The 23496-nt window shown below is 49.8% G+C and overlaps 1 protein-coding gene across 3 annotated transcripts in view; it reads left to right on the top strand.

Moving 5' to 3' along the window:
• Window positions 1-11189: 11189 nt before the first annotated feature.
• Pacsin2 (protein kinase C and casein kinase substrate in neurons 2) overlaps window positions 11190-23496 on the top strand; it is a 113041-nt gene continuing 100734 nt past the window's right edge. For 2 of the 3 annotated variants that reach the window (XM_058574290.1, XM_046429341.2), the window contains exon 1: window positions 11190-11338. The gene's annotated coding sequence lies outside the window, so the exon portion shown is untranslated. The remainder of the gene's footprint in view (window positions 11339-23496) is intronic. The other variant, XM_046429343.2, reaches the window with a different exon arrangement.

Raw genomic sequence — 23496 nt, 5'->3', positions numbered from 1 at the left:
GAGGCAGCAGGAAGAGAGACTTTAATGATGCTTTCTCGGCGGCGTTCACTGGCAGAAAGGACCTGACTACCTATTTTTTTTTTAAATTTTTTAATATTTATTTTTTAGTTTTCAGCAGACACAACATCTTTGTTTGTATGTGGTGCTGAGGATCCAACCCGGGCCGCACGCATGCCAGGCGAGCGCGCTACGGCTTGAGCCACATCCCCAACCCTGACTACCTATTTTTAATTCTGGCTTCACTAACTTGCTGAGGCTGGCCTTCAACTTGCAATCCTCCTGCCTCAGCCTCCCCAGCCGCTGGGATTACAGGCGTGTGCCACCACGCCCAGCAGTTAATATTTTTGTTATGACTTTTGTTTAAGATGTGGTGCCTGTCCTCAAAGAGTTACAAGGCATATTCAACAATGACAAAGACAGTGCAGGCTCAGTGCCAGAGAAGTAGCATGGATGAGACACGCCCCACAGCTGTAAGTTGGGCTGGCTGGACGATGGGGGGCTACCTGCTTGTCACTGGTCTCAGCAGCTCAAGAGCTTCAGAATGGGTGGAAAGATGATGAAGGACTTGGGGTGCCTAAGAATTTGCACCAATTCCTTAGGGACTAGGGAGCCACTGAATGTTTCTGAGGAGCAGAGTGATAAGATTGGTGTTCCTAGAGATGTGACTCTGGGGGCAACTGAGAGGGTGGTGGAGGCCAGGAGACTGGCAGGAGCCCAGCAGTGGAGGCAGATGGGGAGCTGAGGATGAGAACCAGGGCAGGCGCGGAGGACCCAGTGGGGAGCTGAGCACTAGGAGACGGCTCACAGGCAGAGGGCGTTGTCCAGAGCAGTTCTCAGCTGCCCAGCAGGGGGCGGACGTGTCCAGGGGCTGGAGCCTTGAGAGGAGAAGGATTGCCAAATAACACCCCCTGCAGGAATCCACCCCAAGGCCAAGAAGGCCCGGATTGGCCCAGTTCCCGCGTCTTGGATAAGCCATAACAAACATTGGAATTTGGGGAATGGGAATTAATTGTAATGGGAAGCTGGACCTGAAGGCGACCCTCCCGCACAGCCGTCCCGGGCACCCAGCACCAAGGCCAGGGGTGAGAAGGGAAGAGCAGGAGAGGAGGCCAGAATCAGGGGCTGGCTGGCAGCTGCTGAGGGTCTGGGAGCGGCCAGGCCTCCCAGGTGGTCTTGAAGAGCGGCTGGGCTCAGACCATTCCTATCTGAAGAGGGCCCTGGGCTCAGAGTGGGCCCCATAGACGCACCTGTGCGAATTGGGGCAGGGCTGGAGCTGCTCCCCGGGATCCAAGGGGCTAAGTTCATAAGGTGCCGGGTCCTGGAGATCCGCCCAGAAGGCCCCTGAGCTGGCGGCCTGGCCCAGGCCGGCCCAGTGCCTCCCTTTCCTCTCCCGATGGCCCAGTGCTTCCCAGCAGTGGAATGCCCCTGGTGTCCTTCCGGATCACCGCAGCCCACAGACGGTAGCCTGGGCTGTGGGGCCGGTGCCTGTTGCATGGAACCCAGAGAAACTTTTGCTGTTTATGTGGCTGGTGATGACCCCAGGCCCTGGGCATGCGAGGCAAGCGCCCTGCACGGACCCCCACCAGGCGCTTTCGCTCCTCCTCTCCTTCCTTGAGACCCGGTCTCACTGAGTCGCCAGGCTGCCCTCGGCCTCCGAGTCACTGGGATCAGGGCTGTGACCACCACTCGAGGCCCTCTGAGGGTCTGACCCTGTAAAAAGTCACCAGGTCACAGCGAGGTGAAGATGGAGCGCAAGGGGGGTGGTGGCCAGGAGAGGGCCTGGGACAGGGGTGATTGCTGGGAAGTAGAATGGGTTGACGGGACCTGGTGGGCGCAGGAGCGAGGGCCGGGGGAGAGTGCCCGGGCTCCAGGGTGAGGGGCCAATCACAGAGGGCGCTGTGGGCGGAGGGTGAGGGGAAGATGGAACCTGAGTGTGAGAAATGTAAAGCTTGAGAAATCTTGGGGACACTCACCTGGGTGTCACGTGGCATCTAGAGGGTCTGAGGATAGACCGGGGTGTGGAGCTGAGATCTGCGAAGGTGGAGGTGGGAGGGGTGGCCCGGCAAGAGGGAGGGCCGAGAGCCCAAGGGAGCCACAGGATGGTGCCCTGGTCATGCGGCTGAGATTCCAGGGTGCCTTTGGATTCACAACTGGAGGTTCCCTAGGCGAGGGCAATGTCACCGAGTGGTATCAATGTCCCCAAGGAAAGGGATCATCTGCATAGGCAAGCCTTTCAAGGAGGGTGGCCAAGGGGGGAAGACAGGGGCTGTGCTCCCACAGGGTTCCTAAGCTACTTCTGTTCCCTGTCCCAACATTCACGGGTGCCCTCTGTGTGCCGTGAACTGTCCTAGGTGCTGGGGACACTTGGTTAAATCGGACGAGAAGGTCTCTGCCAGTGGAAATGGGAGGAGAGAGCGTTCTGTGACCAGCTTTATTGAGGCATAATTGACATGCCATAAACTCATTCGCTTTCAGTGTGCAATTCAATGATTTTTAGAAAATTCACAGAGTTGTGCAATCATGACCACAGTCCAGTTCTGGAACATGTCCACCGCCCCAACAAGGTCCTTCATGCTCCTCTGCAGTCACTCCTTGTTCCTACCCCAGCCCCACGCAATCCCAAAGCCACTGACTGTTTCTATATTTGTCTTTTCCGGAAATTTCCTGTGGCATTCTGGTTTCGAGGTTGATGCCTGCTGTAACATGAATCGGCATTTTGTTCCTGCTTTGGGCTGAATGGGATTCCATCATCAATGGATAGGTCACATTTTCTTTCCCTCCCCCCACTGCCGGATGACAAGGGCTGAAATGATGTCCACTATTTGGCTATGGTGAATAGATCTGCTATGAGCATTTGCACAAGTCTTTGTGTGGACAAGTGTTTTCACTTCTCTTGAGTAGACACCTTGGAGCGGTCTTGCTAGGGGAGGAGACATTTCAGGGTATAAGGAGGACAGAGCGGTGTGTAGGCTCCCTGAGCCCTGGCCAGCAGGGCGAGGATGGGCCACCTCCGTAGCTTCTGCTCACTTGCTGATCTGCTGCGTATCCCTGTCTGCCAGAGGAGGTCTGCCCCACGAGGGCAGCCCCCTGTCTCATTCACCCTGCCTCGCCAGCGCTTAGAACAGTGTCTAGCACTTAATAGGTGTTCAATAAACCTCTGACTTCAAATCCTAGGCTCTGGAACTGGAGTCCCTGGGGAATACCTGTCCACCTCCTGGCCATGTGATCTGATCTGGGCTCTCCCATCTCTGTTCCTTGGGGATGGTGACATGAGAATGACAGGTATCCCTACCTGCCAGATGGGCAGCAGTGGTGACTGACCACGCACCTCTGGGCCTGAGCCAGGCCCTGGTTCCCTCCCTGCTATTCTTAGCAGCAATGATGACAAACCTGTTGTCGAGAGTGGCCCCTCCCAGTCCCACTGTCCCCTGGACAGGCAGTTCCCAGACCCTGCCCACTGCCCTCTGCCTTCAGAGAAGAGCAGCCCAGCTGGTGGAGCCCGGATGTGGGTGTGTGCCAAACCGGAGAGACTCAGGGCTGGGAGAGCCCTGGGCTGGGTGAGGGCTGAGTCACAGCCATAAAGCTGGGGGTGTGTCCTGGTGACACCGGACACCCACTTCCGGCCCTGAGGGACTGTGTCTCAGGCCTCCCAGGCTAGGAGCCCTCACAGAAAGCCTTTGAGAAATACAGGAAACAGGACCAATGGAAATTTTTGCATAACAGCTGCTCAGCCTGGGAGCTCCCTTCTGCTCTGGAGGTCTTTGACCTGTACCTGGTCTAACCTGTCACTCAGCCTGGGCCTGGAGTGGCTTTCCGGGTCACAGATGAAGCAGAGACTTCAAGAGTCCCCTGCCCGGCCCTCCATGCCCAGCAACCCCCGCCCCACCCCCAGGGCCACCGCCATGAGGTTCCTGTTCCTGGCAGGCTTCCTACCCCCCCCCCCAACACTCAGGCCCGAGGCCTTCCACCGCCTTCAGACCCAGCGCCTGTCACTGTCCTCTGCCTGTCCTTGACACTCAGGCCTTGGACACCCCTGGTGTGTCAGTGGGTGTTCCACGCTCACCCCTCTATCTCCAGCCACTAAATTGTCCATGCCCCGCCCCCCGCCATCGTGAACAGTCATCTGATGACCTCAAACAGTTCCACTGACCGCCACTCACAGTTGCCCAATCTCTCATAGGGACTTTTTCGTGCCATATGACAAAGCGGCCTGCCGCGGGCCAATAGCACTGTCCTTGGTGTTTACCAAGGATTTGGGAACTTAAGTCCACACAAAAACCTGTGCCCAGGGCTGGGGCTGCGGCTCAGCGGTAGAGCACTTGCCTGGCATGTGGGAGGCACTGGGTTCAAGTCTCAGCACCACATATAAATAAATAAAAAATAAAGGTCTATCAACTAAAAAATATTAATAAAACAACAACAAAAAAACTGTGCCCAGATGATTGTAGCAGCTTTATTCATAATTGCAAGCAAACAAGGTAGCCTTCAATAAGTACATTTTTAAAGAAACCAACTGGGCACTGTGGAGCACGCCTGTAATCTCAGAAGTTCAGGAGGCCAAGGCAGGAGGATTTCAAGTTTGAGGTCAGCCTCAGCAATTTATCGAGGCCCTAAGCAACTTAGCAAGATCCTTTCTCAAAATAAAAAAATAAAAAGGGCTGGGGAATGTGGTTCAGTGGCTAAGCACCCTGGGTTCAATGCCTCGTGAGAAAAAAAAGAAAGAAAGAAAAGAAAGCCTATTAATTAAAAAAAAAAAAAGACGTGGCCCTGTTTTTCTCCAGTGCTGAGAAGGCTCCTGGCCACACGTCTGTCCTTCCTCTGAGCTGCTAACAGAACTCACCACCCATTCTTCTCTCCCCTGAGGCCTCAGCCCTCACAGGAGGCATTTGTCGGCTGACTTGTTTTCCTTCCCCTCCTTCCTGCCTCCTTTTCTTTCTTTTGATTGAACCCTGGGCTGCTCTACCCGGGGCCATAGCCCCAGCCATTTTTATTTATTATTTTGGAATAGGATCTTGCTAAGTTGCCCTGGCCTTGAATTTGGATCCTCCTGCCTCAGCCTCCCCAGTCACTGGATTATAGGTGACAAGTCTGTTTTTGTGACAAACCCACTCATGTGGTAAGGACATTACTCCACTCATGAGGGGGGAGATTCCATGACGTCCCAACACTGTCACACTGGGGATCCAATTCTCAACATGTGAATTTTGGGGGGTCACATTCAAAGGATAACACCCAGACTCTTATGCATGGCCTCAGGTCCTCATCATCTGGTTGAGGAGAGGATGCAAGTATTTAAAAAAAAAATGCAGACATTACACAACTGTAGTTTGACAAAGAGAGCAGGAGAAGAGGGAGGGGAGGAGACTTCTGCTCACTCAGAAATTGTGGCTGCAATGTCAGAGGTGGTCTGGGGTCTTCTGGAAGGTTCTTTCTCACCTTTGTCTGGGTGGGCTCGTTAGCAGATGGGGTGGGGCTGAGGGGTCCGAGCCAGGAGGTGGGAGAGGGCTCTGCTTAAGCAAGGCTGTGCTCCCAGAGGCCCCTGGTGGGAGAGCCTGGGGAGTCCAGGTTTCTCTCTCTGTTGGAGACTCAGCATGGCCTGGGGCGGTGTTACAGGTGTGGCTTTGGCACCCTCTGAGAGCTGCATGACCTTTACCTCTCTAAGCCTCCGTGTCCTGAGTGCAGAGTGGGGTTGTGGCTAGGTAGAAAGCACTGAGCTCCGAGGGGGCCAGTTGTGTGGCAGCCAGTTCAGCTCTGCAGCTCTTCCTGGGCTCACCCCGTCCTGCAGGGTCTGTCCCAGGAGGTGGCTGACCCACGGGCTGCATGCATGAGTGAGTGGGGAGCTGTGCCCCAGGAAGGGGCCGGCTCTGGTGTCCGGGTCTGGGCACGAGCAGGAATGCCCGGAGCTGTAACTCACCCAGGCCTGGCTTGGCAGGTGGACAGGCGTGCCCGGTGCCCAGGCCTACTCCCATCAGCCCTAATGAGTGCACGTGCTGCAATCTGAAACCCTGCCCCCGGCTGGAACCAGTTGCACAGAGAATAGAGTTGTCACAACAGGAAGGGTGCGTCCAGAGCTGCAGAGGGACAGGGGGTGCCTCTTACTGCACTCCAGGCCCCGGAGCAGCTAGGGCACTGGGTGAAGGCCCTTCTGGCCACCCTGACTATGGTCTGGAGCTGTAGGGGGGTCTGTGCACTTGTGCTCTGGCACTTTACCCTCTCTGTCCCTTTACGTGTCCCTCAGACACCCTCCAAGTCCTTATTTTTTCTGAGGAGCTGCTGAAAGTCCTCTTCTCAGAAGCCTCGCAGGATCCCCCATGCCCCGCTCAGCCCATCTCTTGAGCACAACCCCTCTCCGGGGCTCCACCCACCAGGACTCACTTGGAAGTGGGGGTGCTTCTTAATTTGGGCCTAGTGTGTTTCTGGTGAATTAAACCAGACAGAAGAGGGAGAGAGTTTGGTTCATTGAGGGAAGAACTAGAGGAGCCCGGGGGCCCAAGTTTCGGGGGGGCCTCTGTTCTCTGGGAGCCCCCTGGCAGTCGCCTGAGTTCCCTGGGCCTTGGCTTCCTCACCTGGAGGCAGGGTAGGCCTCCCTCCCTCTCTTTGGGGGTCCTCTGGCTCTGCTGTTCTGTGGCCCCAGATTCTCATCAAGGACTTGTCCTGCCACTCTCCTGACCTGCCCACTGCTGCCCAGCAGGACACTTTGATGTGCAATTGTCATCACTTTATGTCTACTCTCTATCATTCATGCTCCCAAAGAGGAGGGGAACCGTCCTTCATCACTGTGGGGGCACACCACTAGGTCACATGACTCAAAAAGATGGTAGGCTTGGGCCTGCCATCGCCTAGACCCAGAGGCAGGGGGACGCGGGTGCCATGGGCAGTCGTCTGGGCAGAAGAGTTGCTTAAAAGGGACAAGGAGTTGGCCTCCCCACCTGCTGCCCCCAGGGGCTACTTGGGGTGGAATGTGGGTCTCAGACTAGGTCTGGAGGCTCTTGCAGAGGAGGGCAGGAGATGAGGCTGGGCAGGAACAGAGCCTGGGAGGAGCAGCTGGCTGTGGGCGTGGGATGCAGGGGCTGGGCAGAAGCCTGGAGGGGGGAGGGGGCTGCCTTCCTCTGCCCCCCTCCCCATAACAGCTGGGAGAGGGTGCTGACCTGAGTCCCAAGCCCAACTCCACTGCCACTCGTCCACTCTTGAGCAGCAGGAGGCCTCAGCCACACTCCTCCTGGGGCAGGCGGTATGGGGGGCGGGCAGGAGCTGCAGCTGCTGAGCTGCAGGCAGGGCGCTTCCTCTACTTGAGGTGGCGTGGTCACAGCACTGGTGGAGAGAGCAGCGACTGTGTGCTAGCATGGCCTACAGGAGGAGAGGGACTCAAATGCATCTTTGTTTTTGTCCCAGAATGGCAGGAAGATATGTCATCTAAACTCGAGGCTCAGGTTTATGGAGCAATTCTCTCTCTTCCTCCCTTCCTTCCTTCCTTTCTCTCTCTCTCTTTCTCTCTCTCGTTCCCTTTCCCCTAGTATGAAAGGTGTCTGTGCTTATGATAGTCTATGGAGGCCATATTAGAAAGCAGACAGGAGAGGGGAACCTCAGCCATGGCTTTCTCCTGCCCAACGCTGGCACAGGAGTAGTGACAAAGTACCACCAACTGGATGACTTACAGAAATTTACCTTTATAGTTCTGGAGGCCAGAGGTTCAATATCAAGGGCAGACAAGGACCTTGGTAAGGAGCGATTCAGGGGACGATGAGGTCCTGGGAGCCAACAGGGATCCCACTCTGAATCCTAAGTGTCATTTCTCCTTTTTCAGGGTCCTGGATTGAAAGGCACCCTGCGGTTGTTATGCAGGAGCAGAAGGTGCTGGGAGAAAGAGTTCCTGAGGGAATTGATATTTTTAACAGGTATCCAGTAAATCTCGACTTTGTCAGGTCTTCATTCAAAGTTGCAAAAGGTCAGTTTGGAATTCTTGACACTTGGCGCACGTTGGTACAAATGGTAACATTGTAACCTTAACCCCAGCAAAAGAGATTTTTCACTTAGTAAAAGTTAGACAGTAACCATCCAGATTTGGCCCTCAAACAGCAGGAGGCAGAAGAAGCAACTGAGGAACTCCTGAGAAGTGATCCTGATTCCGGGCACCCTGGTGATGCCTCCTGGGGAAGCCCTGTCCACTTGAAGTGTCATATCCCACTGCCTTTGGGTGGTGCAGGCTCTAGTCGATGGATGGCATGTGTGTGAGCGAAGTGTTGTACTCGCTGGTACAATTTTATGTGAGCAGAGCACATAGGCCAGGGAACAAACCAAAACAAAGCAAGAAAGGCTAAAGCAATTGCCTCCTAATCAATGACACATTCCCGAGGAATTCAGATCTTTACACACTTGGCAGGGAAGCTTCATTCCTAGGTACATCCAGAAATGCATCACTCCAGCTGCAACAGTTAACGCTTTGGTGTCTGCAAGATATTAACATGCGAAGAACATGTTCTGTTTTTCTTTTCTTTCTTTCTTTCTTTTAATTTATTTATTTATTGGTGCTGGGGATTGAACCCAGGGCCTGGTGCATGCTGCGCATGCTCTTTACTACTGCACTATATCCCCAGTCCTCAACCACAAGTCTTTTTTTTTTTTTTAATATTTATTTTTTAGTTTTAGGTGGACACGATATATTTTTATGTGGTGATGAGGATGGAACCCAGTGCCTCATGCATGCTAGGCGAACACTCTACCACTGGACCACAACTCCAGTCCCTCGACTACAATTCTTAAAAAAGTCGAAGCACTTTTACAAAAGGTGTAGGGGTCTTGGAACACACAGAACAAGTGGAGACTGTGTCAGGCCCCCTTCCAAGACCACTGCAAGTTTAAGTTCAGGCAGCTGCAGTGACTTGCCCAAGGGTCCTAGCTGGAGAAGGGCAGAGGCTGCAGGGGGCTGTAGGCTGCCTGAATAGGGTTGAAGGAGGTGGCTGGGCTGAGATACTGTGAAATGTTCCCAGCCTGCAAAGAAAGGGGAGCTGCATATGAAAACTACCTGGATAAGCTGCTGGGATAAAAGGTGCCCCAACCCAAAGAATTTAGCAAACAGTATCAAACTGCTGGGCTCCAGAAAACAAGAGGAATTTTGTTTCTTTTGAGGAGATGGGGAGATAAGAAGAGGGGAGTGTGAAAGGAGCCAGATGCTTGCAGAGCAACTGCATTGCTGCATGGGTCACATGACCAGGCAGTGACCCCCCTCACCCCTGGGGCCAGGAGGCCAAAAGGGCTTGATGCCTTTCTGTGGCTAGGGTGATGGTGAGGCCAGTGAGCACGGGGCACTGGAAGAGCAAGCGGCCACAAGAAAGACTGGTGCTCAGAAACCTGGGTGGCACCTCTGGATTGCTCAGGGCATGGCTCTGCAGCACCAGCTGACCTTAGGCAGGTCTTTAGGGCAGGGAACCCAGCTGGTGCCTGGGTCCACTCAGGTGGTCTAGAAGTCCCTGTGGATAGAGTCCCAGAGAACACATGGGACTTCTTGGCAGTGGTTTGTCTTATCATTAGGTTCTTTACTTTCTTTCTCAATTTGTGTATGTGTGTATGTGTGTATGTGTATGTGTGTGTGTGTGTGTGTGTTTGTTGCTGGTTGGGGATCCGACCCAGGGCCTCACACATACTAGGCAAACTTTCTTGGTTCTTTTCTTTTTGGTACCAGGGATTGAACCCAGGGATGCTTAAGCATGAGCCTCATCCCCAGACTCCTTAATATTTTATTTAGAGAAAGGGTCTCCCTGAGTTGCTTAGGGCCTGGCTAAGTTGCTGGGGCTGGCTTTGAACTCTCAACCCTCCTGCCTTAGCCTCCTGAGTCCCTGGGATTACAGGGGTGTTACACTGTGCCCAGCTACTTTCTCAGTTCTTATAAGGACAATGCAACAGAACAGTCTAGAAGGTGAACAACCACTATTTCTTTGTGACTCTTCTAGTTCCTATCCATATGCAGTAATAATTAGAGAGTTTCCGCCATTTTTAAATCTATCCTGCTTTTACTTTTTTTTTTAAATACCAGAGTATTATTAGTTGTAATTTCTTTTTTTAATATACCTTTATTTATTTATTTTTATGTGGTGCTGAGGATTGAACCCAGTGCCTTGCACATGCTAGCGCTCTACTGCTGAGCCACAACCCCAGCCCCTGCTTTTACTTTTTAAAATACATTTATTTATTTATTTTTATGTGGTGTCGAGGATTGAACCCAGTGCCTCACACGTTAGGCAAGCATTCTGCCACTGAACCCACAATCCTAGCCCCTGCTTTTACTTTTAACATTTTAATTCCAGCATTTTCCATATTGCTACAACAGTCCTCATTACCATTCTCACATGGTGATGTGGGACCAGCACAGGCCGCCATTGGTCCAGACGATCTGGGCTTCTAGTCCTGGCTCTGCCATTTGCCCATTTGCTCTTAACATGAAACTTCATGTTATCCCCAGCAAGTTACCTGGCTTCAGTTTCCCAACCCTCACTTGGGCATACCCTTACCATCCTCTCTCACCAGAATGATGTTCAGGAAATGTTAGCCCATTTGACTCACTATTTCCCTCTGTACACAGAATGGGGTTAATATCCTATCCTATCAAGCAAGTTTTTTTTTTTGTGTGTGTGCTGGGGATTGAATCCAGGGCCTTATGCACTCTAGACAAGCCCTCTACCAATTGAGCTATACCCCCAGAGCCCCACTATCAAGCAAGTTTAGTGTGAGAATGAGAAAAAATGTGGGTATCTTGCTATCGAGATGCACTCTTGGCCCTGTTTAAATTAAGCTGGCTCAAGTGGATACCTTCAGAGTTTTCTACGGGAAGAAACTTTCTGAAAGTCTACGTTCCCCGAGCTCCCAGTCAGGCACGGTGCTGCCCTGCTGCAACCCCCACCCCTAGGAGCTGGTTCAAGCCGCAAAACGCGCGGACCAAGGTCTTCCTAAGGTTGCAGATCTTGACCCCCGTCAGCCCTCTCAGTTCATTAGGAAGGTACTCCCGCTTTGATTGATAGAGGAAGCCGCCAATGCACGCTCAGGGGAGGCCCCTAGAGCGCGCTAGGGGGCGTGCCACCTCCTTGCTCCCCTGGCCCAATCCGAAGCCTCAAAGGGGCTGTGGGGCGGAGCTCGGCGTCTGGCAGCCAATGGGGCGAACACAGCGGGCGCGGCGGGGGCGGTGCTGTGGCGGCTGGCGGCAGAAGCGGCCGCTGCGGGTCTGGGCAGGGTTGGGCAGCGCAGCCGGAGCGAGGGGGTGCTGGGGCCAGAGCCCGAGCCGTGGCTGGAGACGCCGTCACGGTAGGAGCTGGGTGCGCGGCGCGTCCGGAGGCGAGCGGAGGCCGAGGTGAGCTGCGCTCCGCGACGGTTGGGCGCCAGGGCGGGACGCGGGGGCGCGGGTCGGCGGCCGGGCCCGTGCCTGACAGGCCGCCGCGCAGGGGCCGAGCCGAGCTCCGCGCCCCGGGAGCAGCTGTGGAGCCGCGCCGCGCGGAACTTCCCTTCGCCGTGGGAGGGGGCGTGTGCAGAGGAGCCGGGGCCGCCGGGAGAGGACGCCGCGGCCAGTGGGGTGCGCTTGCGGGAGGAGTGGGAGTTGGTGAGTTCTGGGGCGCGGGGCGCGCTGGAGAGGAGTCCGGAGCAGCGGCGTCCGGGCCCACGGGCCGCTCGCGGGGGGCTCTAGGCAGCCGCAGAAGTGGGAGGTGGGCGTCTTCAGGAGTCTGAGCGGAGCAGGGGCGCGATTGGAGAGAAGGCGGAGAGTCCCAGGGGCCCGCGGGTGGGCGAGGGGTGCCGGCAGCGGGGCTGGAGGAGAGGTGTGGCCGGGGAGCGCCAGTGAGCGGGCAGGAGCCGCGGATGCGCCCATTCTGGGCTCTTTGATGACCGCCCTCCATTTCCTTCCTTTCCACCCTCCCTGTCCTGCCTCTGTGTGCGTGTGTCTGGGGAGGGTGGGAGAGCAAAGCCCTTCCATGTCAGCAGGACCTAGGATTGGGGGACCAGCAGGAGAGGCTTGAGTGTTTGCCCATTTGACTCTCTAAGTTTCTCCAGACCCATTGAATCCCAGATGGGGACTCTTGCTCTTTCTCTGGGGCTTGTAAGCTAGTTTATCCTGAGAGGTATGGTAGCTGCTGAATTTCAGCGATTCATTCAGTTTCGCTCACTCACAGTTGGATTTTCTTTCCAGAAGGAGAGCAAGCTGTGCTGTCTCCTTGGGATCAGTACAGCCCATCTTTGGTGCCCCAGGGAGGCCATGCTCTGATAGGGTGCCTGAGGGAAGGTGGTCTTTGGGTGGGGCGTACACATCATTCCTGGGTCTTGCCTCTTCTCCTTTACCCCAACTGTCCTGAGTTTTTGTGGTCAAGGAGAGTTGGCAGCTCACAGTCTCCAAGGCTACTCATTATACTGTTTACCAAACACTCCCTGGCTGTCCTGATGAAAATCAAGAGACCAGCTCAAATAATTTAAACCTGAGCTGCGGATGTGAGCTCACACTTTCCTTCCCTCCTCTTGGGTTCCTCTCTTTGCAGTTATTTCAGAATGCTGAAGTTCTGTTTTAACCCTCCTAGGATTGCCAGCTTGGATCCCAGGGAGAGGGGACCAGGTGGGTCTTATTGAGTGCTAGCCCTCCTGTTCCATCTTGAAACACTCTTATTCCCCCAGCTTTGCAAGCCTGCCCAGAGCTGCCTCATAAAGGTTTGAATGGGCGCCAGTGCAACTTGGATTTCTCTTGATTCACCTGGAAAGCATTGATCTGTGTTCGTTTAAACTTAACTGGAGTTGTTTGGCAGCCTCCTTTGTGAAGTTGTGCTGGTTGAGATACGAGGCCACTACATCAAAAACTTTCCTGAGGGGCTGGGGATATGGCTCAAGTAGTAGCGCGCTTGCCTGGCATGCGTGAGGCACTGGGTTCAATTCTCAGCACCACATAAAAATAAAATATTGTGTCCACCTAAATCCAAAACAAAAAACAAACAACAACAACAAAAACTTTCCTGAAGTGTTTTTTTCTTTTGACAATTGTCTTAAAGTTATAAAGAAATTGGCCATTAGGCCAATGATATTTATTACTTGGGAAAGTAATATAACACAGGAGTAGATGAACAACTCATTTGAATGGAAATGGTAGTTTTTTTAAATAATATTTTTTTTCATTTTATTTGTTCTTTTTAGATATACATGATATTGGTGTGTATTTTGACATATATAGGGAGTATAACTTTTTCTAATTAGCATTCCATTCTTGTGTTGTACATGATGTGGAGTTACACTGGTCTTGTATTCATATATGAGCATAAAAAATATATGACTGATTTATCTATTGTCCGGAAATGGTGGTATTATCTCATGCTGTTTTGGGAACTGGAACTTCATTACTTTTAGCCCAGATGTTAAGAGGTCATAATATTTAAATAATTTAAAATTATGCATATGTAAAAAACAATATCTAGGTTTTCAACAGGTCCTGCTGCTGTGAAGCAGGATTGCCTTTACCTGGTCCTGGGTGTCCAGTCCAGATTTCGGATAACCAGGTATTTCTGGGGTAGGAGCAGAGGGGTTCTTGTCCTTAGCCCTTTCATTACTCCTCTGTCACTTGAAAGTCTGTGCTGAGTTAAGACATGATGCCAGGCTTCCTGCTTCTGAAGGGATCATCAGTTGATTATTCCAGGATGTGTGGAATATCAAACAAATTAAAGTAATATTTATAATAGCAATGGCACCCTGTGTTTAGATGTTGCTGTAGCATTACCAGTGCTCCCAGCCCCCCTCACCTGAACTGCCCAGCTGACTCGAGCCTGCCTTATCTGCCATCTGATTGTATTTCGGCTTCATGGAGACCGCCCTGTAGATTATGTGGGTAATGGCCATGTTCACATGAGTGATAGTGTCAGTTCATTTTTTTTTTTCCCCAGTTGTTTGGAACTGCCACTGCATACCTGAAAGCAGCAGAACCACCTTGCATTCCATAGGTAGAGTCCTTTCTTTATGCCCCCACCTGAAAGCATTGCTCTTTTGAAACTTGGCTTCTGGTGGGTCTCAGTGCTGTTCTGATAGTTACGTTCTGCCTGCTGAACGTTACATCCTAAAACAATTCTCCAAGTATTTTGCACAATGTGACATTTTTGACATCTGTGTAGTTTCAAAGGTAACTGTTTGAGGGGTAGCAGGCGTCTGAGAGCACATATTTTGGTATTTTGATTAAAATCACATGTAAAGCCAGGTGCGTGCGGTGGTGCACTCCTGTAATCCCAGCAGTTTAGGAGGCTGAGGCAGGAGGAACTCTAGTTCAAAGCCAGCCTCAGCAACTTAGGCCCTAAGCAACTCAGTGAGACCCTGTCTCTAAATAAAATACAAAATAGAGCTGGGATGTGGCTCAGTGGTCCAGTGTCCCTGAGTTCAATCCCTAGTTACCGCCCCCCCTCAAAAAAAAAATCACATGTAAAACAAAGATCCTAAATCTCTGCTTAAGTTATATATTGACTCATGCTTATTCTCATCAGTGTGTGTTTATTTTTTTTTGCTTAATAAAGCAGAGTACCAGGTAATCATTATTTTTTTTTCTTAAAGTCTTTTCCTTTTTTTTTTTTTTCATTTTTCCTCTCTCCCCCCCCCCCCCTCCACCTTCTTCTTCTTCTCTGTGATGGGGAACCCAGGGGCTTAGTTACACAACCTAGCACATGCTAGAGAAGTCCTCTACCATTAAGGCTCACCCCAACCATTTATTTATTTATTTAATTTAGTTGTAGGTGGATAGCATGTCTTTATTTTGTTTGTTTATGTAGTGCTAAGCATTGAACCTAGTGCCTCTCATATGCTAGGCAAGCGCTCTGCCACTGAGCTACAACTCCAACTCCCACCCCTAGCCCATTTTTAAAAATTTTTAATCTTCAATCACGTTTCTTGGCTCCACACAGAGAATGTGGCAGTGTATACAAAACAAACTCAATTATCAAAGATCTCAACAAGAAACTTTAGAAAGGTTAAATAAGGATAGAAACTTTGCTATAAATTTAGAAACCACAGGTGTGATGGTTTGTGTAACATACTCTGTAGCTATATGAAATTTTTTTTCCCTCCTCAGAATATGGGATGGTAGTGTGGTAGGACGTGATGGAGATCAGGAGCCCTAGGCTCTGTCCAGCCTTTCCCTGACTAGCCTTGAGGTCAAGGACAGTCAACACAGATCTTGAGGTCTCAGTTTTCATATTTTCTTTTTTTTAAAATATTTTTTAGTTGTAGATGGACACAATAGCTTTATTTTATTTTTATGTGATGCTGAGGATTGAACCCAGTGCCTCACACATACTAGGTGAGCACTCTACCGCGGAGCCATAACTCAGCCCCATCAATATTTCATATTTTCTTTTGAAATTTTTTTGTAGTTGTAGATGAGCAGAATACCTTTATTTTATTTGTCTATTTTTATGTGGTGCGGAGGATTGAACCCAGTGCCTTACACATGCTAGGCAAGCGCTTTGCAGTGAGCTACCTCAGTTTTCATATTCTTAAAATGTGGAGCTTAGAGGTTCTTAACCTTTTGAAACTCTGATAATAACCATGATCCCCTTCCCCCAAAAGATGCATGTGGCCAGCTTGAGGGGCCTGGAACCCAGGTTAAGAGTGGGATCTGCCCCCCCAAGCCGCCTCTCTCATGGCCTGGTGGTATCGTAGTGGGCATCTCGCATGGCCTGGTGGTATCGTGCTGGGCATAGCACCTTCTTCAGCTGCCTCTTGCCTCCTGTATTCTATAACCCTATTTTCCTGATCATCTTTGAGCTAATAATAACAGTGGCTTTTATTTATAGAGGACACACATTCCAAAGCATTTTCACCTATCATTTTTTGTGTCCAGAACATTTCTGAGTGGATGGTAGTGGTAGATGTTCCTTTTTGTAATGAAGAAAGGGTCGCCAGGCGTGACCACCACTCTGACAGGATCTCGAGTGAGGCTTGTCCTGAGACTAGAACTGGACTCCAGTTGCCAGCATGGTTTTTTTCCATTGGGTTTGCTTCCTTGGTGGTTGTCATTATGAGTTATGTTTGGCAGTGTAAATATCCCAGAATGTGTCACTTGCAGCAGAAACTATTTGTGCGTCTCCTGAAGGACTGTTTTTCTGTTGGAATTTGGATCCCTAAACACCTTTCTGCCTGACCATGAAAAGGTTATTTATATATTTTTTTCTTGCCACATTTTTCAAAGGGGCAAATTTGTAGAGCTTGGGTTTTTGAGCAGATTTAATGTTTATTGATTAAAGAGTACATTGAGATGATGACTTTTCAGTTGCTTAGCACTTCAGAAAGTTGTGAAATAAATGTTATTTGAAAATTCCAAATGTTTGACTTGTCCCATCCAAATATGTCCTCCTGGGCGAGACGCTCCTTGTGGCTTGAGGTTCCTCCCTGGGCTCAGAGTCTCTGGGTGGGTTTGAAACTTGGGTGTGGATTGTGCCAGTGACCATGACTATCTAACAGTAGCTTCTTGTGGCCACATTCCTAACACCTTCAGGATTGAGTTTTGTCAGTTTATAAGCAGAATAGAGAGCCTCAGCTATGTAAAGAGCACATGTATGTGAAAGAATACAAAACTTTTTAAAAAAATATATTTATTTTTTAGCTTTTATTTATTTATTAGGTGGTGCTGAGGATCAAACCCAGTGCCTCACACATGCTAGGAGAGCACTCTAACACTGAGCCACAACCCTAGCCCCATGAACACGAAACTTTAAAGCTGCACAGATGTTAGATTGTTTATTTCTGATGAAAGTAATCATCCTAATCAGTGTTTTGATTGTGCAGCATGGAAGTTGGTAGAGCTGCTCACAGTAGGCATCACTCACGAGTGGCAGGTAGCAGAGGAATCCCCCATCCTCCTGTCAATCCATGCTGGGGTCTGTCAGGAGAAGGGCTGACTAATCTTCATCATTGAGGTGTGGAAAAGAGATCTGTGTGTATCACAGACCATTCCTTTAAGATACCTGCGAGTACAGGGTGGCCACACATGGCCTCAGGGACATTGGACATGAAGCCTCTCCCAGGGAAGGGCCTTCTTGCGGTGAGAGGAGCTGTTGGAGGCTCCCGCTAAGGCTGACTGGTGAGCAGTGTGCCACCACCCAGAGCAGAAGTCTGGTGGGAATCCAGGCAGTCAAAGGCGACGCTATGACGGAGAAAGAGCAGCAGGTTGTGCCACCAGGCAGTTCCAGTTACTGTGGAGTGTGGATGTGGCCTGCCACAGGCCTGCTTCTAGGCTCTGCCTGCACTCCCTCTTCCCTGCAGGTTGGCCCATCCCTTCCGTTGGCTTCCTCTTTGATTTAGATATCAACGGGGGGGGGGGGGGGGGGGCAGGGAGCTGGGACACTGATAAGCTGCCATGGAAGTGCTGGGGTTTCACTACTGTCACACTCTGGGCTGCTTGGAGGTTGTCTTAGCTGCTGGTGTCTGGACGGGCATCAGTAGCTGAAGGGAAATGGGTGAGGTGTGGTGAGGGGGCTGCACTGGCAACTGCGTTTCTGTTGTGCCTCTGGCACCTAGCTCTGCCTGCCACTCTGGGCCCTGAGATTAAGGGACTGTTGTGCTCTGTGGAGTCAGCTCAGGGTCAGCAACAGGCCTAGAAACAGTTATGTTTCACGGTGACAGTGCCAGATAGGAGGGGGTGCACAGTGGGAGGGGAGGAGGGCAGGTGGGACTGCTCACGGGATGCGGCTGAGACTGGCCTTTGCCAGCACTGAGGTGGGATGATGGAGGAGAGCCCTGGGCAGAGGCAGAGTCGTCAAGAACATGTGTGCAGGTGGCATGTGGACGGGCTGCCGGGTGTGGAGGAGGGAAGGTCAGTGGGCAGGCTCTGTGTGCTGGGCTTGGGTCTGAACCCCCTCCTGGAGACTGGGGCCCACACAGAGCCACTTTAGGGTATTCCACAGAGGAGGATGAAGGTCTTGGCAGAAGCGGGAGGTGGGTAATGGGTCAGCTGCCTGGGTCTGCTCTTTCCACATGGTTCATGCTCACAAGTCTATGAGGTTAGAATGGAACCTTCACTGTCAATTCCTGCAGAAAAAAGGTCATGTCGCATTAAGGAATCAGAGGTTAGAAACATGGCTTTTTTTTTTTTTTTTTTAGTTGTAGGTGGATATAACATCTCTATTTTATTTATTATTTATATATGGTGCCGAGGATCGAACCCCGTGCCTTGCATGTGCTAGACAAGTGCTCTGCCACTGAGCCACAACCCCGGCCCCTAGAAACATAGTTTTATTTTATTATTTTTATTTATTTAGTTTTTTTTTAAGGTGGACACAATATCTTTATTTTACATTTATGTGGTGCTGAGAATCGAACCCAGTGCCTCACGCACGCTAGGTGAGCGTGCTACCACTTGAGCCACATCCCCAACTCCTAAACATAGTTTTAAGTAAGCCCTGGGTTCTGTTTCCAGCTCCACCACCAGGTGACCCTGTGACCTTCCTTGGCCAAATGTATCAACATTTCTGAGACTGGGTATCTTAGTTTGAGCTGCTGTAACACAGAGTACTTCAGACAGGTAGATTGTAAACAACCGGGATTTACTTCTCACAGTTCTGGAATCTGGAAGTCAGATCAGGGTACCAGTAGGGTTGGGTTTTTTCCCAGATTACAGACAGCTGAATTCTGATTGTACCTTACAGTGTACCTTATAAGGCCATTAATCCCATTCATGACGTCACCCCCTGTTTAGATCTCAGATCCCACCTTCCAATACCATTGCAGTGAGGGGCAGGATTTGAATAAAAGAATTTGGGGGAGACATAGACATTCAGTTAATTGTACCAGGACACCGACAGCCCCTTTTTCCTAGGATTGAGGTAGGTCCTATGAAGTAACAGCCCCAGAGTTCATCATGTGTGCCTGATTGATAGTCCTGGCTTAATAATTTTGGTGTCACTCAAAGTATGTGTAAGTGAATATGCAAATTAAGCAAAGTGTACCTTTAAAGTGCCATGTTGATTTTATTTTATACAATTCTGAAAATCCTTCTAAAATGTTTTGTTCTTCCTTTAGGTAGAGTATATGTAATGTGTTAGACTTCCCTTGGTGACAGGGGTCCTGTGTGGCATACCCTTGTATCCTGGCTCTCCCAGCCTGTCTCCTCCCTTCTCACCAACTCTGGGTTTCAGCCTGCTTCTCTCCACTTTTTGGGAGTGAGGCTGAGGTTGGGCTCCTCTTCCCTGGGTTTTGAGGGCAGCCCTGCCAGGTAGGGGCCTTCCTCCCGGCTTGATGACTCTGTGCTGAGGGTCATGTTAGTGGCTTGCAGAAAGCCTGAGACTGGGATGAAGGGATGTGGTTATGACTGAACATGGTGCCTAAGAACAGGAAGGGAGCCTGTGTGACTGTGATAATCACTCACATGTAGGCGAAGAAAAATGGAAGGACTTGGAAAAGTAAATGATAAGGGCAGGGACGCAGCTCAGTGGGTAGAGCGCTGGCCCACACACAAGGCCCTGGGCTCGATTCCAGCACCACCAAAAACTGTATGTGCACTGATCTGATCACATGTAAAATATTATTAAAATTTTATGCAGCAGTGATAGTTAAGGCTGTGGAATTATGGAAAGTCTTCTTTTTTTCCAGACTGTACCATTGCCCATTATGTTTCAGAATTAATATTTAAGTCATAACTTGATTTTATAATTAAAAGAGGTATATATAAAAACAGTCTGGGGGCTGGGGTTGTGGCTCAGTGGCAGAGCACTTGCCTGGCACATGTAAAGCCCTGGGTTCGATCCTCAGCACCACATAAAAATAAATAAAATTTTATTAAAAAAACCAAAAAATAATTTGGTTGCCAAGGTCTTTGCAGCTTATCACCAACTTCCCCACAGCCTTCATTTTGTTTTCAGAACAACCTTGTTGGTTTGTTCCCCTCTTCGTGGTTCAGAGGAGAAGAGGCAAAAGTGGATGGGTCAGTGACTTTGCCTGAGGCCACCGACCTAGACCCGGCCTGGGCCTGAGCCAGAGCTCCCAGGGAGGTAGTTGAGAGGCCCTCTGTCTGTACCTACAGGGTGGTCTGTAGTACATGAAATCAACTGTGGCTAGTGTTTTGAAGTTTCCTATTGAATTAAATGGAATTTTAGTATAAAGTGACGCCTAACATGTAGTTTGTGAACATTTTCATATTTTAAACCATGTTTGTGTTCCATTATACTAAATTATGTTGCCACCAAGTGAGTGTGCCAAGGTTGTGAATTGTGGTCTTCAAAAGAACCACGGACAGGCTCTGCTCCCTGCACAGACCTCCAAGCCTGCTATTAGCGGTTCTGGAACTGGTTGATTTGCTGAAGCCGGCCTACCTTGGTGCCCTTTAGCTTGGACACAACCATGTTTTAACTAAGCAGTTGTGATCCTGCACCAGCACCTGTATCATCATTAGGGAGGCTGGGCCTGGGTGGGAATGGGATCAGTGGTGAGAGGGGGCACCCCCCTGCTGAGTTCTGGGGTTTTCTGAGGGACCATAAAAGAAAGTTTACATTCTTGCTAGTTGAATTCTTGCAACAAGATAACTTTAATTCTACTTTACCCAGTAGTAAACCAAAGTTCAGAGAGATTAAGTCACCTTCAGAGGGTCAGAGTTGATGCTAAAGCCTACACTTAGGTCGTTTTACCGTGTTGTCTAAGTAGATTTGGAGCCACTTGCCCTCAAATGTGAAAACAATCTCTCAAAGTTAATCTCCCTCTACACCCGCTGAGAAACAGAAAATGAGGCAAATTATGTGGTCTTTGTTTAAGGCAGTATCTGTGCTTGCAACTGACCTGATGAAGGAAATTTGAAAGTTCTCAGTACTTCACGCAGCAGGACACATGCAGCTGCTGATGTGTAGTCAAAACCTGGTTATCCCCGAGCTCACGCAGGTGGGTTGGTCAGTCATGAGGAGCACACCCAGGATTCCAGAGGCCCTGACTTAGGGGCCTCACCTTCCACAGCTGCATTCTAAGAGATGTCACCTGCTATTAAAAAGCAGGTAGTCGAAGGAGAAGAAATTGCGTTTTTGTGTGCTTGTCTTACACTGTACTTTGTAAAACTGAGAAAGGCTTACATTTTGTTGATATCTTGTTATCAAATGAAGATGATTTGTGCAGGTAAATTAGAGCAGATGTTTTAATGCTTGTGACAGTTATCATTTTTATGCCAAAATGATTTTTTACTTTTTTAAAAATATATTTTAAGTTGTAGGTGGACACAATACCTTTATTTTATTTACTTATGTGGTGCTGAAGATTGAACCCAGTGACTCACTTGTGCTAGGCAAGCACACTACCACTGAGCTACAACCCCAGCCTTACTTTAAGATCTTTTAAAAATTGAAGGAACATTCGGGTGTGGTGATATATACCTGTAATCCCAGGGACTCGGAGGCTGAGTCAGGAGTATTGTGAGTTGGAGGACAACCTCAGCAATTTAGTAAAACCCTGTCTCAAAAGTAAATAAATAAATAGGGCTGGGGAATGCCCCTGGGTTCAATCCCTGGTACTAGAAAGAAAGAAAGGGAGGGAGGGAAGAAGGAAGGACAACATAGAAAATGGGGTTTCCTGAAGAAATGCTTTTGTGTGTTATCTTCCATATGCACAGGGTTTGTTTATTTTTGTTTATTGTAGTTGTAGAAGGACAGAATGCCTTTATTTGTTTATTTTATGTGGTGCTGAGGATCCAGCCCAGTGCCTCACACATGCCAGGCCAGCGCTCTGCCGTTGAGTTGCAGCCCCAGCCCTGCGGGTTTTCATGAGTCCTAGAGTGGGTACCAGAAGCAGGTGCTGCTGCCCGTGGACTGCGTCTCTAGCAAGCATTAGACGGGCAGGAGCAGCGCCTCGCCTCTGCATTGCTCACAGCATCGCTCTCCGGCTGTCAGTCTGAACGCGGGGAGCCTGTGGGTCAAAGATGGTATTCTTACCTCAGAGTCATCCATTGTAAATGGGGGACATTTGAAGCCTGCACTGACCTCAGGTGTCTGCCTTCTTTTCAGTAATCAACACTGTTATGGTTACATTTTTCAGATTCACTTAAATATTTTATCAAATATTTTCCATTGTTTTTCCTTCTCGGTCCCTCCATTCATGAGACTCAGCAAATATGGGGTAGGGTTGCTCTGCCTCTGAGGATAAGTACCAGGAGGCCTCCCCCATGTTCTTATCATCATCATCTTTAAATTTTTTTTTTTTTTTTTTTTTTTTGTGTGTGTGTGTGCGCGCGCGCGCGCGTGCTTGGGATCACCCCAGGGCCTTGAACATGCTAGGCAAGTGTTTACCACTAAGCTATACACCTGAGTCTACTCCCCAGAAGGTTTTTTAATGGCTGTATTATTCTGTTAAGGTAATGAGATTAAAACATTCCCTTTTGCTGGACATTTTAGGTTATTTCCGCTTTTTGGCTAATGTAGATGATTAACAGTTTTCAATTTCACTTTTATTTTTCTGCAGTTTGTTTCTGGGGATAAATTCCCAGAAATAGAAATCTTGGATTAGGCTGGGGCTATGGCTCAGTGTAAAATGCTGAGTACTTTCTCGCACGTGTGAGGCCCTGGCCCAACCCCAACCCCTAGTGCTGCCAAGAAAGAGAAAGAAATCTTGGATTAAAGGCTATGAATATCTTAGAGTGTTTTGAAATCCTGCTCTACTGCTTGTAAGTCTTTATTTTTCTGGCATTTTGGGTGAAGAAAATGGGAGATTATTTCTCCTGAAGGTGCCTTGGTCTTTAGACCTTATGCATAGCTGTGAGATAAGAAACTTTTGTGAGGGTTTCTTGAATGAGTCACATTTCCTTCCTAAGTTTCTGGATATCTTTTTATTTGAGTTGGATGCTTTATTTTTGTGATGAAAAGCCCTTACTTGGGGCTGGGGGTATATCTCAGCAGTAGAGCTGGTGCCTAGTGTTGTGCAAGGGCCTGTGATTCCCAGAGCGTGCACACACACACAGAGTCCTTCTTTATTATTAATCCCTGAGCTAATGTTCTACATTCCGAAGGCTGTAAATGTTTATGGTAGCATTCCTTCATCAGTTTTGTCCTGAGGATACTCTGAACCACAGCAACTCATAGGACATGTTTTAGTTTGCTTTCCTGCATTTACGTTGTGCATGTTGAGGACTGGGCAAGGCTATTTCTGCTGGTTTTATTCAAATCGGACACCAGCATGGTGACACACACGTGTAATCCCAGTAACAGGGAGGCTTAGGCAGGAGGATCCCAAGTTTGAGGCCAGCCTCAGCAACTTAGTGAGACCTTGTCTCAAATAAAAAGGGCTGGGGATGTTGCTCAGTGGTAGAGCACCCCTGGAGTCAACCCCCACTACCACCAAAACCAGAAGACAACAACAAAGACTTTCATTTGGAAATCAGGATAGCTCTGGGTCCTGTGAGCCTCTGGCTGTTGCCTCTGCAGTAGCACTTTCTGGGCGCTGCTGTCCCGAGTGTCCCGTGTCTCCTCCTTGCTGGAGGTGAACATGTCAGAGGAGCTTCCTGGGGAGAGTGTCACACTGGTGCTTTCTCTTGGTTTTGTT

Source organism: Marmota monax, unplaced genomic scaffold, assembly GCF_021218885.2.
Source record: "Marmota monax isolate L192 unplaced genomic scaffold, Marmota_monax_Labrador192_F-V1.1 WCK01_AAM20220418_F8-fsc00051, whole genome shotgun sequence".
NCBI lineage: Eukaryota > Metazoa > Chordata > Mammalia > Rodentia > Sciuridae > Marmota > Marmota monax.
This window is presented reverse-complemented; position numbering and strand designations above follow the sequence as displayed.